The following is a 23,503-nucleotide window of genomic DNA, read 5'->3' as shown; positions in this document are numbered from 1 at the left end:
CTTATTTCCTGAATTATTGGATATTTCATCTTATGCTCTGTGTTTGCTAGATTTGTGTTTGGAACTTGTTTGCCTTTCAGGCATTTGCTGCTGTGCCTTTATTTGCTCTTTGGAGCTTCATTGTTTAAAGGAGCCATTTTTTTAACAGTATTTCACTGTCTAGTGGCCATTTTGAGTAATTTTCGAGACATTATGCTTTGGGATGTTCTAGCTCATGAGAAACCTCAGCAGCATTAAATCACTACTCATGCTCTTTGAAATCGAAGCAGATAAGTAACCTGATGGTCGTTTCCATCAAAAGTAAAAAGTTAAAGCAACTTAATGGCTTGGGATACTTTATGCTACACATTTACTCAGCACTAGAAATATTGTCATGAATTATAATTCGAAGAGCCAACCTGAAAATAATTGGTGAGGTGGCTTTTAACTATTACAAACCTGAAATTTTGAAACTTTATCAATAGAAATTCATAAGGTTAACACTGTTTAATACAACTGCTAAAATCCCATTATGTTAAAATGTCTTTTTTGTAGGTACATTTTAGTTTTATCCCTGTTACACTATATGGGCATTGAATTATCATTTTCCTCTGGGTTCTGCAGTTCCCTACTAATGTGTACTATTCTCTGCTGTCTTTTCTGGTTCTTCTGTGGTGGTGATCTGCTGCCCCCTGTGTTTATATATTAAATGGCGGGTGTCCCAGATGTCCACATAACCATCATCATCAAATTATTTCATGTCAAGCCTGAAAAGCATGAGGACTAATTTAGAACATCTATGGTAGGTAGCATGCCCAGAGGGGCCTGGGTGGTCTTTTGGCCTCGGAACCCCTGCAGATTTTGTTTTTTTTTTCCTCCAGCCTAACTGGAGTTTTTTTTTCTGTCCTCCTGGCCATCCAACCTTGCCTTTTATCTTTGTTACATACTGTAGATAGATAGATACTTTATTAATCCCAAGGGGAAATTCACATAATCCAGCACCAATATACTGATACAAAGAAACAATGTTAAATTAAATAGTAATAAAAATGAAAACAATTAAAATAAAATTAATGTTAGCTCCTAACCTCTCTCTCTCTCATTTCTCCTAGGGCACGAAGTAGAAAATGGCCGACAGTGGGGTAACTTCGCGTTGAAATCGTAATTGAGGAACTCCAAGCACTTGATGAAAAGATTCAGAAACTCCTGTCCCGACGGAAATACCTGAGAAATCTGAAGGCCCGGCTGTTGGATAAACCGTCCTTGCCATCTGGAACCGGCGAAACATCAACCACGCGTTGTGCTGACCTCACCCCCGCGTCTCGTGGAGCGACGCCGCTGATGACCTCAGTGGATTTCAGCTATGCAGGCGGGGTTCAAGGCCAGAGCACCTCCATCGGCACAGGCGAGCATTTTATCTCAGAACCGGTTTGACCCTCTCGCGTCCCCATTTCGCCTTCAGCACCTGGTGATGTATTAGTGGTAGGTGATTCCATCGTTAGAAACCTTAATGTCGCATGCCCTAATGCAAAATCGTTTGTTTCTTGTTTTCCGGTGCTCGTGTCCGAGATGTAATGAAAGCGTCGCCAGCAGTCTACGAAACACAAGGAGAGGGCAGTTGGATCAATCGTCTTGCATGCCGGCGTAAACGATATAAGGCACCGACAATCAGAAATCCTGAAGGCTGACTTCGCAGCTCTGATTAGAGACACGAAGGAGAGGACCCCATCGGCAAAGATCTTCGTTTGGTCCACTACCTCTCGTCAGACGATCCAACGAGTACTACAGTCGTCTGCTAGGGTTGAACAACTGGCTACAGGGTTTCTGCAAGAAGAAGGATGTCGGCTTCATCAACAATTGGAATCTCTTTTGGAAAGCCGCGTCTCTTCAAGCGTGATGGCCTGCATCCGAACAGTTTCGGCCCGGGTCCTCTCCGAAAACATATCGAAGGTAATTCGTTTTTCTTGACTATCTATCTCTGCTCTTAACCCCTTCCGAAATAATACTGCTGTGCCAGGACATGATGAATGTTTAATAGAGTCTTCCGTTAAAGTTCACACCATTAATACTGTAATAAGCAATCTCAATGCACGTAGAAAACCTAGGAAATACGGCATAAACTCCAATAATCTAATTAAAATCACTATTTTAGAGGAACAATGTATTAAAACTATAAAACAGATCACAGATTAAACAAAAATATACACAGAGCGGCTAATAATAATAATTTAGTTCCTATTCCAAATAACAATAACGCACATAGTACTCATCTCTGCACCTCGAAACATTAAATATGGCACTATTAAATGTTAGAGCTTTAACTAACAAAACGTTTTTTATCAACGATCTTATTAGTGATAAAAAAATAGATCTTATTGCACTAAATGAAACATGGCTGAATTCAGATGCGCGTCAGTTTTAATCGAATCTGCCTCCGGATTACAGTTTTACTCATTCAAACCGCCAGGGAAAAGGGGCGGATTGGCTAACATTTACTCGAGCGATTAAAATGTAAAGATGTCAGTTTTGGTAAGTTCAAGTCCTTTGAGTATCTCGCCGTTGTTATTCATGGAGATTCTCAAGTTCTAGTACTATCCGTGTATAGACCTCCTAAATATAAGCGTCGTTTTTTGAGGAATTCTCTGACTTAATGTCAATTTTAATTACTAACTATGACACACTCCTAATAGTTGGCGACTTTAATTTTCATATAGATAATCAGTGTGATCTAAAAGTAAAAGAATTTATGAACCTCCTGGATTCTTTTGATTTGAGACAACTCATAAATCAGCCTACACATAAAGCAGGTCATACATTAGACTTAGTGATTACTAAAGGACTGAAAGTTGATATAAAACAGATCATTGATATTGGTCTATCAGACCATTTTCTTCTACTTTTAATATAGAAATAATGATAAAAACACTCATGAGAAGCATATTGTTAAAAACGCTTCTTTGATTCGCAGCAGCTTTAAAACTTACAAACATTTTAAGCAATCAGTCCGTTTATAGTGCCAGCTATAATAGCGAGGACAATGTAAATAGTAAGGTGGAAAGATTTAATTCTAAAGTGAGAGCTGCTGTTGACATAGTTGCACCTGAAAAGACAGTGAAAAATCTTCTAGCATTGTATACCATGGAAGACCCAAAGAGTGTCTGATTTAAAGAGAACATGCCGTAGAGCTGAGCGTCAATGGAGGAAGACTAAACTTACTATCCACCACGAAATATTAAAAGTCAAAATAACAGAATACAATCACACTGTCCGTCTTGAGAGACGCTGCTATTTCTCTAAGATTATAAATAACAATGCTAGTAATCCTAGAGTCTTATTTTCAACAATTGATCACCTACTAAACCCAGGTAGCTCAAAGGAATGCCTCCTAAGTGCTTCCAGTGAAACCTGTGAGGCTGTCGCTGTATTTTCAATCAAAAATTAATGATATTAGAAATAACATAGTATATCTCCCCAACACTAAGGATCCCCTAAACCCCAACATCCTGTTATAAACAAATTAAACTCTTTCACTAGGATAGATTTACCTGATTTACAAAAATAATATCTCAATTAAAACCCTCCACCTCGTCCTTGACCCGATACCAACAAGGTTTTTCAAAGAAGTATCAGGCGTGCTAATTGATAATGTTCTTGACATAGTAAATTCGTCACTAGATACTGGGGTCTTCCCAGACTGTCTTAAGACTGCTGTAGTTAAACCCCTACTTAAGAAACATAATCTTGACCCCTCAGCTCTTGAAAATTTTAGACCCATCTCTAACCTGCCTTCTTAAGTAAAGTTCTAGAGAAGGCAGTCATTATGCAGTTAAATGACCACCTAAATAAACATGCTATTCTTGATAAATTTCAGTCAGGTTTTAGAACAAATCACAGCACAGAAACTGCACTCGTTAAAGTAGTAAATGACTTGGGTAAATGCAGACAGAGGCCATTTATCTGTTCTCATCCTCTTAGATCTGAGTGCTGCATTTGACACCATTGATCACAACATTCTTAGAAATCGCCTTAGTCAATGGGTGGGCCTCTCTGGCAGTGTCTTAAATTGGTTTGAATCCTACCTGACAGGGAGAAAATATTTTGTTAGTTGTGGGAATTACAACTCGAAGACACATGATATCCAATATGGTGTTCCACAAGGCTCTATCCTGGGTCCGCTGTTATTCTCAATCTACATGCTTCCGTTAGGTCAGATTATCTCAGGGCACAACGTGAGCTACCACAGCTATGCTGATGACACACAGCTGTACTTATCAATAGCACCTGATGACCCGATTCTATTGATTCACTAACACAATGTCTGACTAGTATCTCAGAATGGATGAATAGTAATTTTCTCAAGTTAAATAAAGAGAAAACTGAAATTTTAGTGATCAGCAATAATGGATACAATGAGGCTATTAGAAATAAACTGGATACATTAGGATTAAAAGTCAAGACGGAGGTAAAAAGCTTAGGGGTGATTGTTGACTGTAATCTGAATTTTAAATCACATATTAATCAGATCATTAGGACAGCATTTTTCACTTAAGAAACATAAGTAAAGTTAGACCTCTTATATCACTGAAAGATGCTGAGAAATTAGTTCACGCGTTTGTTTTCAGTCGACTAGATTACTGTAACGCACTCCTCTCAGGACTACCCAAAAAGATATAAATCGTTTGCAACTAGTGCAGAATGCAGCTGCTAGAATCCTAACTAGGAAAAGAAAATCAGAACACATTTCTCCAGTTTTGATGTCACTACACTGGTTACCTGTGTCATTCAGAATTGACTTTAAAATTCTGCTTATGGTTTATAAAGCCTTAAATAATCTCCCCCATCTTATATATCGGAATGTCTGACACCTTATATTCCAAATCGTAACCTCAGATCCTCAAATGAGTGTCTCCTTAGAATTCCAAGAACAAAACTTAAAAGAAGTGGTGAGGCGGCCTTCTGCTGTTATGCACCTAAAATCTGGAATAGCCTGCCAATAGGAATTCGCCAGGCTGATACAGTAGAGCACTTTAAAACACTGCTGAAAACACATTACTTTAACATGGCCTTTTATAACTTCATTTTAATCGTAATTTAACTTAATCCTGATACTCTGTATGTTCAATTCATCATAACAACTATTCATGGTGGCTCTAAAATCGGTACTGACCCCTACTCTCTTTTCTGTTTCTTTTTCCGGTTTCTTTGTGGTGGTGGCCTGCGCCACCTCCACCTACTCAAAGCTTCATGATGCTCCAACAATGATGGACGGATTAAAAGGAAGAAGTCTACGTGACCATCATCATCATCAAGCCCTTCCGTGAGAACCCTAAATCCAAAGAGGACTGTTTCATTTATGTTAGGTAGAATGCCCAGAGGGGACTGGGCGGTCTCATGGTCTGGAATCCCTACAGATTTTATTTTTTCTCCAGCCGTCTGGAGTTTTTGTTTTTCTGTCCCCTGGCCATTGAACCTTACTCTTATTCGATGTTAATGTTGATTTATTTTTTATAATTATGTCTTTCATTTTTCTATTCTTTAATATGTAAAGCACTTTGAGCTACTGTTTGTATGAAAATGTGCTATATAAATAAATGTTGTTGTTGTTGTTGTTTATTTGCTCTTTGGAGCTTCATTGTTTAAAGGAGCCATTTTTTTAACAGTATTTCACTGTCTAGTGGCCATTTTGAGTAATTTTCGAGACATTATGCTTTGGGATGTTCTAGCTCATGAGAAACCTCAGCAGCATTAAATCACTACTCATGCTCTTTGAAATCGAAGCAGATAAGTAACCTGATGGTCGTTTCAATCAAAAGTAAAAAGTTAAAGCAACTTAATGGCTTGGGATACTTTATGCTACACATTTACTCAGCACTTCACTAGAAATATTGTCATGAATTATAATTCGAAGAGCCAACCTGAAAATAATTGGTGAGGTGGCTTTTAACTATTACAAACCTGAAATTTTGAAACTTTATCAATAGAAATTCATAAGGTTAACACTGTTTAATACAACTGCTAAAATCCCATTATGTTAAAATGTCTTTTTTGTAGGTACATTTTAGTTTTATCCCTGTTACACTATATGGGCATTGAATTATCATTTTCCTCTGGGTTCTGCAGTTCCCTACTAATGTGTACTATTCTCTGCTGTCTTTTCTGGTTCTTCTGTGGTGGTGATCTGCTGCCCCCTGTGTTTATATATTAAATGGCGGGTGTCCCAGATGTCCACATAACCATCATCATCAAATTATTTCATGTCAAGCCTGAAAAGCATGAGGACTAATTTAGAACATCTATGGTAGGTAGCATGCCCAGAGGGGCCTGGGTGGTCTTTTGGCCTCGGAACCCCTGCAGATTTTGTTTTTTTTTTCCTCCAGCCTAACTGGAGTTTTTTTTTTCTGTCCTCCTGGCCATCCAACCTTGCCTTTTATCTTTGTTACATACTGTAGATAGATAGATACTTTATTAATCCCAAGGGGAAATTCACATAATCCAGCACCAATATACTGATACAAAGAAACAATGTTAAATTAAATAGTAATAAAAATGAAAACAATTAAAATAAAATTAATGTTAGCGTAGTGTGGGGGAGGAACGATCTCTTTAGTCTGTCAGTGGAGCAGGACGGTGACAAAAGTCTGTCACTGAAGCTACTCCTCTGCCTGGAGATGACACTGTTAAGTGGATGCAGTGGATTCTTCATGATTGCTTAATGCCCGTCGCTCTGCCACAGATGTGAAACTGTCCAACTTTAATCCTACAATGGAGCCTGCCTTCTTAACAAGTTTGTCCAGGCGTGAGGTGTCTTTCATCTTTATGCTGCCACCCCAGCACACCACCGCGTAGACGTTACTGCCTATTCTTGTCTGTTTACATTTTATATTAAATTGCTTTTATTTCATTTTGTAAATCACTTTGAGCTATGTTGTTTGTATGAAAATGTACTATATGAATAAATCTTGCTGTTGTTGGCAGTATTATGTAAATATTACAATGATTAAATATTTATAAAACAATATAATTTACTGGCGAAGTGCCATAAGGAGCTGCTATCAGGTGTATGTTCAGGTGCTATCAATAATTCTACTTTGAGACTTCAGCATAGATTTTAAAATTGCAGCGGGTGGCACTTTGAAAAATTTTATGTTCAAGAAATTTGAACTACAATTAGACACAGACTCTCTGCATCCAACAACAGCTAATAATGGTACCTGAATCTTCTCATTACTTGAGTTGGAATCTGTTGGCAATGAAAGCAATTTCAGCCATATGATATTCTAAAATAGTATTCAGAACATATTTTACGTACACTGTTAGTAAATCTAATTTCATTCTGTTATCACTGTTATTTTTGAATTTGACTTACTGTTACAAAAATATGCCATCCATCCTAATATATCCTAACTACAAGGTCAGGGGGGGTCTGCTGGAGCCAATCCCAGCCAACATAGGGCGCAAGGCAGGAAACATATCCTGGGCAGGGTGCCAGCCCACCACAGGGCGCATACATACACATACTCACATCAAGGACAATTTAGAATCGCCAATGCACCTCACCTGCATGTCTTTGGACTGTGAGAGGAAACTGGAGTACCCGGAGGAAACCCATGCAGACATGGGGAGAACATGCAAACTCCACACAGGGAGGACCCGGGAAGTGAACCCAGGTCTCCTAACTGAGGAGGCAGCAGCACTAATCACTGTACCAACATGCCGCCCACAAAAATATGCAAGAAACCAAATTGTAATAACATTTAATTTAATTTAAAAATGCTCCAACTTTCAACTGGCAAACCAAGTCTGCTAACGCACCTGAATGTTATGACTTGCATACAGATATTCACTTGTTACTTTTAAAGAAAGCACAAGCAGCTTACACAGCCAATAAAAAAATTACAAAGTAATTCTCAAAACAGAGGTGGTTTATTAGATATCTCTTATGTCTTTCAACCTAAATAACTGTGTTTTTCTTCAGATTTTGCACCCAGGAGTCGTAATATGAAGGAAATAAATTCACACACCATTGCCTTCTCCACTTTACTGCATATTGTCATGCCATTCCACAATATCATTGTAGGTGATAAACTCACTCGAGTCAAAGGAGTTTATTCAGCAACTCCAATACAACAATAAACATAAACACTGAGGGTTGGTGCTGCTTTACTCTCCATCATAACTATCTGTGTTGTGGTGCTTTAGCCAATGAAGGAACATATTTATAAATGTACTGCATAATCCTGAACCCTGAAAGAAAACCTGATTCACACAGCATCCCTACAATCTAATCAAAAGCATGACTTATGATTGGTTTCACTTAAACAGTTTAATAAATGTAACACTTGCCATACCAAAGAGTGTCATTATTACATCATACTTTTGAACTCGATTCAATTAAATTCAGATTAGCACTCTAAACAGTACAGGCTCAGAGTGCTTACACAAAAATTACATGACAACAGAATAGTTAACTAAACAGTTATGTCTCTATTATAAAAGAAAATCTTGAGATGAGACGAGACTATTGTCAAGAGATTTTTACAAGTCCCGCCCTCCTCTCAGCCATTTACGGTTAACACCCACAGTCCTCTCACCTCTCATTCATGTGAATGCTTTGTCAGACACAGTTCATGCTCTCAGCTCTTATAAATTTTCATTTTTTCCTCACTTTAAGTTCCCAAAAAAAGAAGACTTATCATGTCCAAATCTTATTGAAGTATCTTATTGAAGTATTTCATCCCAAAGCGTTTATCAACAGATGAAATGAGTACACAGGCAATCCTAGCACTGAGAAATGATGAAGTCAAATGAATTAATACAAAAATTGTTAATCAGTTGCACAGCAAATTGGTTAAATGCATATCAATAGACTATGCTGAAACAGTTGGTGATGATTTTGCGGAAGACGAAAACATCAACTTACAATATCCCTTAGAATATCTACAACCATTATCACCATCCGGTCTTCCACCGGCTGAATTACTGTTGAAAGTCAGATGTAACGTAATGTTATTGCATAATTTATGTACGAGTGATGCACTATGCAATAGGATAAGATTCTGAAATGTTAAATTTTAACAGGCAACAAGAAAGTCAATGTAGTACATCTTCCGCGGATAACATCAGACACCAAAGGAGATCTTGATATGCCATTTGTATTAAAATGTTTACAGTTTCCCGTCAGAACAGCTTTTGCTATGACAATTAGCAAATCACAGGGACATCCATCCATCCATTATCCAACCCGCTATATCCTAACCACAGGTACATGGGGTTCCGCTGGAGCCAATCCCAGCCAACACAGGACGCAAGGCAGGAAACAAACCCTGGGCAGGGTGCCAGCCCACCACAAGATGTACACACACACACACACAACAAGGACACACTAGGGACAATTTAGGATCGTCAATCCACCTAACCTTCATGTCTTTGGATTGTGGGAGGAAACCGGAGCACCCGGAAGACAAACATTAAAAAATCAGTTTATTTATTAGAAACAAAGAAATGATATTCACTCACGGGCAGTTATACATTGCGTTGTCACGAGTAAGTCCAAACACGGAATCGAAATTCAATGCGATATTGATGGAAAGTTAATTCCAAATATTGTTTTTACTAAAGTTTTACAGTAAAAGTGTAAGTTTAAAAAGTATTTGCGTGTTAATTTCAAAGCCTAACAAAATGAAAACATATAATGCAACGAATACCTCTGATCCAACATGAAATTTTTGTTCAGTTTATAACTTCTTACTATTTTTTACTATGGTTAATTACTCACTGTAATGTAAAATAGTTAGGTCTATTATGCATATGTAACAATTCCCATGAAAATAAAAATTTGTTTAATTGTACATCCGCTACCCCATACAAGAGCAGCAAAGCCATAAAGTGCCTAGTGCATAGTGCCCGCATGGGGATTGGCGAGCAAAGCAAGAAGGGGGCAGAGCCCCCTAGTATAAATAAATAATACAAGTTGATTGTGTAATAGAGAGATTCATACACCTTGGCTAAATTATAATTGAAGCAACATCCAGATTTCCCAGGTGGAAATAAATATGGCTAGCTGACAATCGAGGTGAAGTAAAGTCGCTCCAGTTGACTCATTGCAAGTAATAACTATTCTTTTTTCCTCTTCACCTAAGGAGCCACATACTGTATTATTATAAAAAATATGTTAATTTGCTGCAACTCCTAACATATCAGTAAATCAACTTAAACGTTCACTTGTACACTACATCATAATAATTAATGGAAGGGGTCAGACTGATGTAAGTTCATATAAGGGATAGCAACTTTCTGCAAATTAAAACTTGATCACATCAAAGAAGCTGTATGTCCGGTCAGTATTGTGGGAGTGGATGTAGATTTGGTCCACTCCTACATGTACATGAGATTCCATATTAATGACAGGTTGGACTGATCTTCAAATACAAAGGAATTAAACAAGAAAAGGTAGAGCAGACTCTTTTTTTCTTAGGAGGCTGCATTCCGCTAATGTGGGAAGTGACATTCTCCACATCTTCTACAACTCTGTGATGGCCAATGAGATTTTCTACTTTTTGGTGTGTTAAGCTGGTAGCAACATGTCAAGAAAGGCATACCCAATTGAAAAGTTAATTAAAAGGGCAAGCTCAGTTATAGGATGCACTCTGGACCCCCTGGAGGTAGTGGTATTGGAGAGAATGAAAACTAAACTGAGTGGCATAATGAACAATGCTGCATGTCCTCTCTGTGACACACTAACGTGGAGGACTTTCAGCCAACAAAATATTCAGCAGAAGGGTGTCAAGAAACACAACTGGGGCTCCTTTATACCAACAGCAATACGTCTGCATAATGCCTCACTGGGACTGACAACCAAATCAGAGGTTTTTCTTTCTTTTTAATTTACTTCCTTATTAGACATTATTGTGTGTTTTCAATCTATCTATCTATCTATCTATCTATCTATCTATCTATCTATCTATCTATCTATCTATCTATCTATCTATCTATCTATATCTAAAGACCTTCTGTTAAAAGGCAAATTTCCTCCTGGGAGCAGATAAAATTATACACAGGCTGGGAATCTAAATAGACATACTGCGCCTACAAGGATATTAAAGTGTGTGCCTGTCTGTGTAATAATAATACATTTTATTTATATTTAATGAACACATGATGGTTTACGTTATATCTGCACATTACTTTATTTGGTAAGCAATGAGTGTAGGTATTATGGAGGTGGAGTGGGTCTCCTTCAAGAGTAAATACATTAGAATCAATTGATCATTCTAGGAGCATATCTGCACATGTAGCCTATAGATTTAGAATTACTAATTGTTCAAATGACTAAATAAAGACTGAAACAGAGGCAGAACTGATTGGAATGAGGCCGTATTTTTTATATACTGTATACTTTGCCCTGATCATCCACACTCAGTGACACAGTATTTTTTTTTCTTCACCAACCTGACACATCCTCAAATCTTTACAATAATCTCACTTGTTTTCTTTTATGATTTGAAGTCGTGACTCTTTTGAAGATGGCATTTCTGAGTACTGTAAAGCAAGATTTAGGTTTCTGTGCTGAGCAAACACAGTGTCAGATCTTTCAGTGTTGTGATGGTGCCCTCTCTGCTGTGCTGGTGACTCATCTTCAAAGATGCATTGTTTGCCTGCACACGCACTGCGCCTTTGCGTCTTGGAAGTACTGTTTAAGTTTACCTGAAGTGTCAAGATACTTTTGCAAATTATGGAATATGTGCTATTTCATAATGTTGATTATTATTTTCTATCTCTGTTAAGTACCTGAATTGGAATAAGTGCTTTTTGATGAAGGAATTCATGAGTTTACCTATCCTAATGCAAATACAGTAATTAATCATTTTTATAAATTGATATTAATTGTAATCACATACTGCAAGGCAACACAAAAATTATGCTTTTAAGATTCCATAAGAAGATATAAAAATGCACAGACTTGAAGATCCCAAAAAATCCATGCAGGTTTTTTACTTGTATTACTTCAGTCACTCAGCCTGTTCTTACATTTTTTTCTGAATATCTGCTCCAAATAGATGACTCAGCATTTCATTTCGGCATCTTATGATTGTTTATGTGTGCAAGCACTTTCTACTACCCACCCTGAATAGGAAGATCAGATGATGTCAGAGGATTTATTTTTTTCGTAAGTGGATGTGACTACTTTCTCAACTCAGTAGCTTTGCTTATAGGTTTATACAGTAGGGTCATTATTGTCACATATACAGAGCAATGTGTAGCTCTTACTTGCATGTGCTAATCTACACACAGCATGTCACCACTCTCCAGCACAATGAGTGACTTCTTACCTTGACAATATTTTGAAGTGTCACAGCAGTATGACTAAGTATACTCAGTCATTATGAATAACATGGCAATGTTATTAATAATTCCACTGTAACTACTGTAAATGAATAGAAAACACAAAGAAATGATGCCCCATTTAATGGCATTCTCCAGCAGAGGAAATTGTCATCTTTGGTTAAAGCTCCGGTCTCCTCAGAAAATGGGCCGTAAATGAACAGAAACCTCCAGTGGGCCTGTGGATTGTTTACTGCAGAGCCCAGAAGGGGTGCCGTTTCATACATTCTGAACCTGACCTTGGTGGTCCTACAGGGTTTTTTTTTTTTTTTGCTCTACTCAAAGGGAAATGGAGGAAAAGTTAACAATGGTGTCACATTTAATTTCTTTCCCTTGTTTGTTCAGCACAAACCCAGGCAATGCTACTGATGCCCTCGTGTTTTATAGTATCCATCTATCTTCATTTGATCCCTTGAGGAGAATATGTAACAACGTCATAAATTTGGTATAGCCATTACAGTGTATATTTTGTTGCACTCATGTTGGTACAACAATATTTATTAACCACCAATAGTTCAATGGAAATTGCCTGTGTTTAGTTTCGATTGTTGGAAGTCTAAATGCATCTTATCTGGAAGGTCCAACTTGTAGTGAGTCAGTGTGGTGGTTGACCTATACAGTGAGGACAAAAAAACACTCCAGGAAGCTCTGTGAAAAGGTGATTGAACAGCACAAATAAAATAATGAATACAAGAAAATATCCAGGTCACTGAATATCCCTTGGAAGTCATTTAACTCAATAAATAAGAAATGGAAAGAGTATGGCAGATTGTGCAAATCTCCCCCTGAGGAACAAATAAAGTTCTATCTATCTATCTATCTATCTATCTATCTATCTATCTATCTATCTATCTATCTATCTATCTATCTATCTATCTATCTATCTATCTATTGTGACTGGCGGCCACGGCCATTAACTGAGATGTCAAAAGAATGGAAGGACCGGAGGAGAGAACGTTGATGAGGCAATACCTCCCCTGGGATGCTAGAGGGCAGCCATCCTGGGCGGTTATGGCACCATGGATTCCTGCAGGGCATGCTGGGAGCTGGAGTTTGGTACAGCCCTATAATGGACTTCTACCACACCTGGGAGTGATTCCAGGTAATCTTGATGAGCCACCTGGAACACTCCCAGGACCTTTAAAAGGAGCCAGTCACCACCACTTAATGGCCTGAGTTGGGAGGAAGTGGGCGAAGCTTGTGAGGAGGTGTGGAGGTGGAAGGACTGGCAAAGAGAAGGGACTGTATTACTGAAGTATAATAGGCTGTTTTCTGTAAATAAATGGTGTGCATTGTGGCAACTTGTGTCTCAGCCTCTCTTTATCGGGGTTAGGGCGGCTGTACATGACCTTGAGCTTCACAATTGGCATCCTAGATTGGACTCCTGGCCACCTGCTCTCAGGAGACCCTCAATAAATAATTATTGTGGCCTGAGTTGAGAGGAAGTGGACAGAGCTCGTACTTGTAAGCAGTAGTAGAGGTGGAAGGACAGGCGAAGAAAAGGGACTTTGGCTGTGGTGCTGTATGGACTGTGCTGTACTTTGGGGGGTGCGAAGAAGAAATGCTTCCCCGATTGCTGAAACTTGTGTCCTTCCTGTATGTGTCAGGTTAGGGTGGCTGTACGCTCCCCGCGCTCAACACTATCTATGAAGAAGACTATCAATGGAGGCCACCAAGAGATTTTTGAGAACTCGGAAGGAGTTACAAGCTGTAGTGGTTGAGTTTGGAGAGACTGTGCAGACTTCAACTGGACTCCAGTTGCTTCACCAGTCACAGCTTTATATGAAAGTGGCAGAGAGAAAGCCACTGTTAACAGAAGATGCACATGACATTTTGGGAATTGAAAGGTATTTTGGAGACTCTGAAGTCAGATGGATTGAGGTTCTGTGATCTGCTGAAACCAAAACATAACCTTTTCACCATCAGACTAAACACCATATTTGGTGGAAGAAACATTGCACATTACCAAACAAAAAAACATGCCCTCTGTGCAGGCACGGTGGTTGAAGCATCATGCTGTGGGGCTGCTTCACTGAAGTCAATTCTGGAAACCTTATAATGGTGGGGAATAAAATGAATACATCAAAATACAGGAAAATTCTGAAGAAAACCTGATAAGTTTCCAAGAGACCTGCACCTTGGAAGAAAATTTGATTTCCAGCAAGACAACAACCTCAAGCATAAAGTCCAAGTGATAAAGGTATGACTTAAAATAACAATATTAAAGTTCTGGAGTGTCAGAGTCCAGATTTCAATCCAGTCAAGGATTTGTTGGTGGACTTGAAAAAGGCTGTTCCAATTGTAATTCTACACCAGACCAAGGGGTGGCAGAGTGCGCTGACTGTCTCTCTTAGTTCCATGCAGACCATTCTCGGGAAATTCCACTGGATTCTGGCTCGAAGAAATCACTTCCGGTTCTGGCATCAATGACATCACTTCCTCCACCGACCCTTAAAGCCTCCATCTTAACTCCACATATTCAGTTCTGCTTTGGACTGAGTATTGTGAACAACTCTGTTAAAACTTCAGCCTTTGCAGCCAGGGCATATTATACGGGTGGCTGCCCCAAACCTTTATGATGTCTGTTAGTTGTTTTTTTCTGACACAAAGAAGAATGGAGAAAAATGGCGGTGTACAGATGTGCGAAGCTAACAGAGACCTTATAATACAAAAAAATTCAATACCAATTAATATCCAAAACCAGGAAATCATGCAGAGTCCAAAAGCCTTCTGGTTTCAGCTTAGACATTTATTAAAGATAATAAACAGCTATGCTGTGAAGAAAGTTTCTTTTCCTGAGCACAATGACATTTTAATACATAGCTTAACATACTGTATATAAGAAACATGCTGTGCTATTAGGCACCCATGGTTTTTTGCTAACTTTGTACCATTGCCCTTTAGTCATGCCCACTTTGTTAGGTTATGCCCCATTCATGTTTATTATTCATTATGCTAATAACTGACACCTCTGTGGCGTTTTGCTGTCTTTGTTTGGTATGCTTTTCAACCATGCCTCCTTATTGTTAATCCTCTACCCAGTCTTTGGCATCTGTTTTCAGGGTGTCATGTTACATTGGTGGAGTGGTTACATGTAAGACTTGGTGCAAAACAGTGCATTCCAGTGCTTAAACCATATTGGTAAGATTACAACATACAGTACTTTAAAATAATAATGACTTACAAGGGACAGAATTACATAGCAGAAACAAAGGCTTATTTAAAATAAGTGCTTAATCATATTATGTATTCTAATTTCTGTGCATACTGTATTCAAATGATCTATTTTTTGATTGTATATAAAAATATCCAATAAATATTCATGAATATATAGTTCCATAACCTGTGAACACAGATTCAAGGCTGTCCTGGCTGGCAAAGGTGCATCTACTAAATACTGACTTAAAGGTTGTGAATACAATCAATTATTTTGTACTTCATATTTGTACTTAATTTAGACCGTCTTTGATCAGTGCCAAAAAAATCCAGATTAAATCTGATATGGTTATATGTTGTATAACAATAAAATGTGAAAAATTTTTGGGCACTATAAACTGATTCTGGTAGAATACAGTCACTTTAATCTTAGATGAATGTTCCCTGGGATTTCATCAACATTTATTTATATAGTACATGTTTGTACATTGTAACTCAAAGTACTTTACAAGTTGTTAAAGAGATGTTAATAAAAAAAGAAAAACAAAGCAGATTAGGCAATAATATTAAAGAATTATTAACAAGGAAAAAACAAATCTATACAATCTTAAAAAAAAACAGGTCAATATCAAGTAGAAGAGTAGTATCCTTATATATAATATCATGATGTAAGTCTCCAAAGATGAGTCCGGTGATAGTGTACTTGGATTCACATTTCACTATTTGTCAGAACATATTGTGATAGATTAATGTTATTTATGCATTTAGAATGCTAGTGCTTCATTTCATTTATGGACCTTAATAATTCTGAATCAAATGGCTTACATAGCACCACAAAATCAACAAAACGACCCATGTTTATTTTGTAGAAATTAGGTCTGTCAGCTCCAGTTTGTCAAAAAATGCTTCTACTTGCAAGGAAGAAAATGTTCATTTCTCACCTCTATAACCAGGATGCATGGTCTCTCCAGTATTCATGCCAAAGTCACAAGCAACTACTTTCCTTGAAAATAAATCAGGTGATCTATGCTGAACGATGCCTCAAGTCCTGTAATGCAATATATCGGGAATTGTTTCTAATATGCTGTTGTTTTATACCGCTTTAATGGTGCTTCAGCAGAGACGGTTGCTAAGCTACTTGCAGGTGATATTTTCAAGTTTATTATTCTTTAAGGGAAAAAGAGCTGCATCATTTCTGCAGGGTAAAATATCTGCAATTGTTTGCTCTGGCTAAAGCATCAGACTAAATCAATCAGGGGAAATGAAAATAAAATGAAGCACATGGTCCAATATACTAGAATGGCCTTCTTAGCTGATTCAGTTTAATAAATATGAGAGGAAGAGCAAACTAAATTTACAAACAGCAAATAGTAAAGTCAGGTTTTTTATGCATTCATCTGCCCATCCATCTACTGAATCCAATTTTCGGGTCACAGACTGCTTTATCCCAGCCCAAAAGTGTTTTTGGAGAGCCATTTATCTCCCACCATTTACCATATAGTTGATTCTGTGCAGAACACTGTCACATAGTCTGAGTTTTGGTGATACATTGTTAACTCTCTGGCACCCCCACAAAGTTGCCAATGGCACACCTGCCAACATCTATTCCTGTATCTGATCAAGGTGGCATTGATATTAAATTTGGCCTTTGGATAAAATTAAATAGCAATCAAAGAGTCACTCTTTGTGCTAGTGTGGGAAGATAGATGTTGCCAGTGGCTGTTTGCCTGCAAAGAAATTCTTACAGTGCATCAATTAAAGACAGAAGTCATGAGCACTGGCAGGAGACCAATCTAATTTCTTTACACTGGCAGGTGGAGACAAGATTATCTCACCTTAGAAAGCTGTGACCCTTGCTGTTTAATTGTGAGAAAATGATCATAGACATCTAGCTCTTTATAGGAGATTCAGGACTCAGGAGTGCATTGTCCCCAGTGCTTAGTGTAGCCGGCAGACTCCAAGAGCTTTCAAATCTAACACTGACCCCAGATGTGCTTATGGGGAGTTTGGTATGCAGTTTGCAGCCATTTCTCAATGAGTCAGAAGATGAAGTAAAAATGTATGCTTCACTGTGAAATGTAAGTAATATTTATTTATTTATTTTACAAACAATGACAAAAAGAAAAAAAGAAAAACAATGTGCATTTAAACAGGTGAATAAAGGCCAGGAGGCGTGAGATTTTTTTTAGGATCCTAAATTTCATAAATGTAACATGGAACTACAGCAGGGTTTAAATTAAGCTGGACTCTCCACAAATAGTAGGCCTGCATATACATTAGTGTTAATTATTTATTGAACAAACATTTATATTTCATTGCTAGATTTGAGACAGAATCTGTAAAAACCTTTAAAATACAGGGTGAAACCGAAAGGGTAGAAGTCCACCAGACAGCATATCTGCAACTTCCAGTTTTAGGGCCTCGAATGAAGTGCCTAAGGAAGAAATTTGCGTGGACTTCACATGTCAGTCTTTGGAAATCAGAGACATAAACAAAGAACATTTCTGTCAATATTTGTTTCTCAGACATGTCTTCTTGGCTGTTTTTTCTTCTGAAAACATTCAAATCATTAATAAAGAAAAAAAGCCGGGTCCAGTTTTTTGTTTAACAATATAGAGTTTCATTTTCTTTCTGGTAAGGAGAACACTTGTCAGCCTATTGAAAACAGAAGGTGGAAACAGGAGAGTAGAAAGTAAGTGGTGTGAAAGATCACACTCGACACACTTAAAAAGGTTTGGGGCAGCCACCCGTATATTGTCCCTGGCTGTAATGGGTTGATTTGTTTGATAGAAGTGTGTTGGTTGGAGTCCAGACATGAACTGATTGAGGTTTGGGAAGATGGAGGTTTTAAGTGGGAAGACCGGAAATTACCTTCTTTTGATGTCATTATAGGGGCTAGAAACGGAAGTGACCTCAGCCTAGGCACCGGGACCGGAAGTGTTGTCATCTTAGGCGCCAGAAGTGACGTCTTCAAGGATGGGACAGACAGGTTTTCCCACAACTGATCTGGTAAGACAACAGAAAAAGGTTTAGTGCACCATACCATCCTCTGGTCTGGTGTGGAATTACCTTAACTTGGTCCATACAACGTCCTCCTATTCGCACGTGCGTGACAGTGGTCAGTGATTGTGGGAAAAAAAGGGGAGCCATCCCACTTTAGCATAAGGAGAAGCAAGTCAGCTCATGGAATATTCCAAACAAAAATATTTTCTAATATGTTACTATTTTGTCTTGGTAGAGTCCTATATTACTCTACTATCCCCTTTTTCATTCTTTATTGTGTAGACTTTATCAGAATGCCTTTCTCTTAGACTTACCACTGTTTATAAGTTATTGTACTTTAGCACGTCTCCTCTCCTTCCCTTCTGTATTTATAACTTCAGATAATTACACAGAATAAAATGACAAGCAGGAATTGAGTTACAACTTTAAATAATGGATTATTGATAATATCCCTTGAATAATAATAACGGAAAAGTACACGTGAATACTGACAACTATATAACCTGATAAATGCTAAATGTGAAATTCCAGGCAGCACACAGACTTGTAGTTGCTTAAATGTCTCTAGTTAAGTCATCATTTCTAGTCCGCTTTCTTCACGATAGGCCGCATGTCTGTCTTAATATAGCTGCTGAGTTGTGTTCCTCATTGTTTTCTCTTCATGGCCATGGTATCTGTGTGAGAGAAAGGAAGTGGTAAAGTTACCAAATACTGTATATAGATTCTCTGTCCAAATTCTTACACCAATAGGAAGTTGTGGTGTGGAATGGCCTCTGATTCAAAACCAATCCCAAACAGCCAACTGTACACCAATACAATTTCTGTACAATTCATCCCCCAGTTGCTTTGTTTATGGCTTTCAGTCCAAACAAAGTCACTCTTGCCAAGCTGGTCTGATGCTCCATCCCCTCACTGTTTTTTCACATCTGCCCTCAAGACCATTTGTTGAGCTGAAGTTTGCCAGCTAGGTAGTTTGACTTTCCTTTGGGTGTTGGTTGAGAGTATGTCCTGCAGGGAATCACTTCCCAAACTGGTTTGAGGCACCTCCCCCAACCCTGCAATAAATTCGACATCCTGAGTCAGTCCTAAAGACTGGTTAGACCTGAAAGCATTACTCTTCTCATCCATCTGATATGAGGACTGTTTGCATCTCTCAGGACTGACACAGACAACCTGTCTACAGACCCACATTGTATTGAAAAACTCATCAGAAACTTCAAAAGACTTTGTTGGACAGTCATCTTATCCAAAGATCTTACCTATACATTATTCTCCTTTCTTGCTTAATGATTCTCAGCCTAAAGATGTCTATTAATTTTTTGTATTTAAGATGTCTTACTCAAAGGTTTTCCAATGTGGTATCTGTCCTGGTGTCTTTATAAACACAGGGATCTCCAGTTTCTGTATTACATCTTGCCTGAAGAAGTGGCCTGGGTTGCCCCGAAAGCTTGCATATTGTAACCTTTTTAGTTAGCCAATAAAAGGTGTCATTTTGCTTGAATTCTAACTGCTCTTCTCATCAATGAAATAAAACATTCTTCCTGAAACACTATTACATTTGCTTTGTCCTTAACTTAAAAGACATACAAAATATTACCAACTCATAAACAGAATTTCAAACTGCAACAGTTGCTTACCTCTTGTAGTTCATACTGGTGGCCATAAAAAAATGTAATCTCATGTTTTTGTGGAGAAAGAACATGAACTGACTGAACGGGACCCATTGCTGACCAAAACTGGACAATATCAAACAACGTGAAAAATATCCATGGAAAAAAGAAATGAAAGTTTCACGTAACTTGTGTCACATAATCCACATGTCCGTTATGCAGTCTGATAATCTTGAAATAACTCATAGGTTTTTAAGAATGGTGCAGAGATTTAAATCCATAGACAACCTTAGGGAAAGTTAAAAAGCTAGGTAGGCAGATGGACTGGGGCCCCGATGAGATTGAAAATTGTATTTTTGCCTCTGTTCTTTTTTTTTTTTTTTTTATTTATTAATTTTATTATAATCAATACATAGTAATCAAGTTTTTACAAAAAAAAAAGAATTATGCTAAGAACAGATCGATGTTCTTTTAACAGTTACTTTCTCTCAAATGTGATTATTCATGATGTTTAGAGTCAGGGGACACAAGTCATTTAATAGGTGAGACTTTCTCAAATTTAACATCAGACATATACAGTATGTTGACTGATGTAATAAACAATAATGGCCTGATCCTGGTTGTCCTGTTTGAAGTTATAGTTAATCTCTCTCATTTCTTTCACTCTGGAATTTGGAAGAAGTTGACAGTATTTGTGAGGAAAAGGAGAGTAAAGCAAAGGAAAGAATCAACATCTATGTGCCTTACAAACATAAGAATGTCTCTGATATCTTTCTGATATTATAACCCCATAATTTCTAGTATCAAAGTTCCTAGAAAGACTGATTTGTGATTTTTATGCAGTCTCTTCCATTGCTTCGTTTGTGTATTTGTGTATAACTGTCAAGTTATGACTGACAGTTTTCTGTCACACTTTTCCTCTTTTTCTTCAGCACATATCTTTTGGTAATCGTTATATGGATTTTCTGAGTCACTGTTTAGTCCTTCAGCCTGTCGAGTGTAGAGAGAAGATGAGAAAAGCAATTCACAGCAAATTCAACTCCCAGTTCCTAACCTTAAGCGACTTGCATGACCTACTTTGGGAAAATGGAGGTCTTATTTGAAATGCAGTTCACTCCAGTCACGTATGGAATACTTTTTGAAAGAAGTCATATCAAGGCAGACATCACCGTGACGAGGAAAACATTATTCAGTTTCTATTAAAGGAGGATGTGCAAAGGCCATTAAAAAAAATTCTATCAAACTGATAAAATCTGCAAATACGTTTCAAGCATTTTATTATGCCCTAATTTTATCCTGGATCCTGGCACAGCACCAATCCTCAATTTGACACTTAATAGCAAACCTGCAACATAGGCAGTCAGTTTAAACCCATACCCAGGCCACTTCTTGACATTTCTGTCTGTCATTTAGTAATGACAATTAGTCTGCCAATTATTGATGCTGCCTCAGTTGGAGACTCAGCCGAGACACTGTGAATGTGGAGTTAGCATGTTCTTCCTGGGTCTCCACAGGTCTTTGGGCATTTCTGACTCTTATTTATGTACATACTAAAGATGTTTATGTTAGGGTAACTGGCAACTCTACATTGATACAATATGAGAAAGAGTGTTTTCCTGTCTGGTTGCCAATGCTACTCAAGTACAAGGGGTTTTGAATTAAAATGATTCTATCTGAGAATGTACAGATGGAGGAATTAATGTTTTTTTAACTTAGGGTACAATAGCAGGCTATTATTACAAAAGGCCAAGTTCAATTTCTGGTTCTGTCACTGTCTGGTGGGATGTGTAAGTTTGCCTCAAATGTGTAACAACAACAATAACATTTATTTATATAGTGCATTTTCATGCAAACAATGTGGCTCAAAGTGCTTTACAAGATTTCGAAGAGAAAAAATCAAATAAGATTAGGCAATAATATTAAAGAATAAGTAAGAAAAGAAAAAAAAGTAAGGTCAAATAGTAAGGTCAGGAGGACAGAAAAAAAATCTGCAGAGGTTCCAAGGCCAAAAGACCACGACTCCGTATTGGACCTTGTACCTAACATAAATGTTCTTAAATCAGTCCTCTTAGTTTTCATGCTTCAATTGACAGGATTTGATGATGTTGGTCATGTGGACAGCTGAGACACTCGCCTTCATTCCATCATCACAGGTGGCTACATGATGCTTAGATCAGGTGGTGGTGGCACTGATCCCCATCACAGAAAAAGCAGAAAAGAGGGCAGAGAATGGTAGTGATTAGTAAAGATCGTGGGTCCCTGAAGAATATGATACAGTAATTCCATACCCATATAGTCCAATAGAAGTACAGCTAAAATGTAGCTTAAAATTAAAAGCTACATTAAAACAAAACAAATTAAAATAATGGCTTTTAAGTAGTTTTTTTAAAATGTTCCACAGTTTTAGCCTGGCCAATGTCTATTGGTGAAGTATTCCAGATTGTAGGAGAATAACATCAAAAGGCTGCCTCACCATTTTTGGCTTGGCTCTTGGAATTATAAGGAGACCTCCATTAGAAGATCTAAGGTTACAACTTGGAGTGCAGGGGGATAGGCATTCCAAAATATTAGATGGAGCAATTTAAGGCTTTAGAAACCATTAGTAGTATTTTAAAGTCACTTCTGAATGGTAGAGGTAACCAACGTAACAATGCTAAAACTAGTGAAATGTGCTCAGCTATTCTTTTTCTAGCTAAGATTCTGGCTGCTGCATTCTGCACTAGTTTTAAGCGATTGATATCTTTCTTATGTAGTCATGTTAGGAGTGCATTACAGCAATCTAGTCGACTAAAAACAAAGATAAGAACTCATTTTTCAGTGACTTGTAACTTTTGCTGTATTTCTTAATGAAAGAATGCATTTCTAGTAATCTAGTTAATATGCAATTTCAAGTTTAGTTCAGAATCAGTAATTTCCCCAAAATCCTTCACCTCCGCCTTGACTTTTAAACCTAAGGGATCGAGTTTCTTTCTAATGCCCTCACTATATCCATGTTTTCCAATCAACTAAGATTTATGTTTTTTCCTTATTTAGTTTAAGAAGGTTTCTACTCATCTAATTGGAAATATTGCTAAGACATTGGAGCAGAAAGCCAAGAGCATCAGGGTCAACAGGTGCTATCGAAAAATACAGCTGTGTGTCGTCTGCATAGCTGTGGGAGCTCACCTTGTGCTTTGAGATAATCTGACCTAATGGAGACATACGGATTAAAAAAGCAGCAGACCCAGAATAGATCCTTGTGGTACACCATATAAAAAATCATGGGTCTCCTAAGTGCAATCACCACAACTAACAAAGATTTTTCTGCCTGTTAAGAAAGACTGAAACCAATTTAAGATTTTGCCCAAGAGGCCCACCCATCGTGATTTATAAGA

Source organism: Polypterus senegalus, chromosome 13 (genome assembly GCF_016835505.1).
Source record: "Polypterus senegalus isolate Bchr_013 chromosome 13, ASM1683550v1, whole genome shotgun sequence".
Taxonomy (NCBI): Eukaryota; Metazoa; Chordata; class Cladistia; order Polypteriformes; family Polypteridae; genus Polypterus; species Polypterus senegalus.
Note: the sequence above shows the minus strand (reverse complement) of the source record.